The sequence below is a fragment of the Solanum tuberosum genome, unplaced genomic scaffold (genome assembly GCF_000226075.1).
Source record: "Solanum tuberosum cultivar DM 1-3 516 R44 unplaced genomic scaffold, SolTub_3.0 scf00022, whole genome shotgun sequence".
Taxonomy (NCBI): domain Eukaryota; kingdom Viridiplantae; phylum Streptophyta; class Magnoliopsida; order Solanales; family Solanaceae; genus Solanum; species Solanum tuberosum.
The window spans coordinates 543,505-544,622 of record NW_006238948.1 but is presented as its reverse complement, the minus strand read 5'-3'; positions in this window follow the sequence as shown (position 1 = coordinate 544,622).

The window sequence follows — 1,118 nt, the reverse complement described above, 5'->3', positions numbered from 1 at the left end:
CCCTACCACCCCCCCCCCCCCCAAAAAAATTAAATTTGTTTTTAAAAAAATATTTTCAATTTCAAAAATTATTTTTTACTCTAGTAAAAATAAAAGATATTTCTCAAAAATATTTTTTATTCATAAATCAAACACTAAAAATCTTTTCCGGAAAATATTTTCTACTCACCAACCAAACATGAGAAAATAAGTCAAAAATCAACTTGTTTTCCAAGAAAACATTTTCTAGGAAAACATTTTCCTTCATACCAAACACACCCTTAGTATTATTATATGCCAAGATTGCATGTATTCTTATTGGAACAATTGTCTGAGACCAAGCCTAGTCTTCTTTACTAGCTAATATACCTCCCACGTCTCGAGTCTCGACCTTTCTATAATCAACTCAACTCTCTATCGCTTAAAATTTCCCTCCCACTTAGTGTTGCTTTGACCTATATACCAACACTTAAAATTTCCTTCTAAGTTGATGAAGTTAACGGGTCGTTTGGTGTGGAAAAAATAGTCATGGGATAAAAATTTGGTGTCTTGTTTGGTTGTCATGTTTGGGATAACTTATCCCATCATTTACACCATAGTGATGGGATAAGTTATCCCAGGATAATTAATTCTGGATAACTTGTTCCCAACCAAACGAACTGCTAGTCCTACTGGGACATGAAGAACTTTATTGTAATTCTGTTAGGAAAGAAGAAATCAAATCTAGGCTATAAAAGGAGGTGATGTTGTGATGTATGAATAAGAAGAAATAAGAAAGAAGAGGAAATTTCTCCCAAAAGTCTCTTATTCTTCGATTTTGCATCTATATTTTTAACATGATGTCAAAGCTCCTCCGATCTTGATAGAGAATCAAATAACGTTTGCTACCGATGGGTGGCCCCAACCAATGATTAGGGGTGGCAAATGGGTGGTTTGGATCGGATTTGGATGGATTGAGTGAAAATGGATTGGATCACAATTCACCCAATATGGTGTAAATATGGATTTGATCAAATATGGTTTGGGTAAAATGGTTGTAACCCACTTTAATCTCTTAAAGTCAAAATATATTAAATCAAAGCTAAGTTGTTAATACATCAACCCCTACCATCCCACCCTACCCCTACCACCCCACCCCT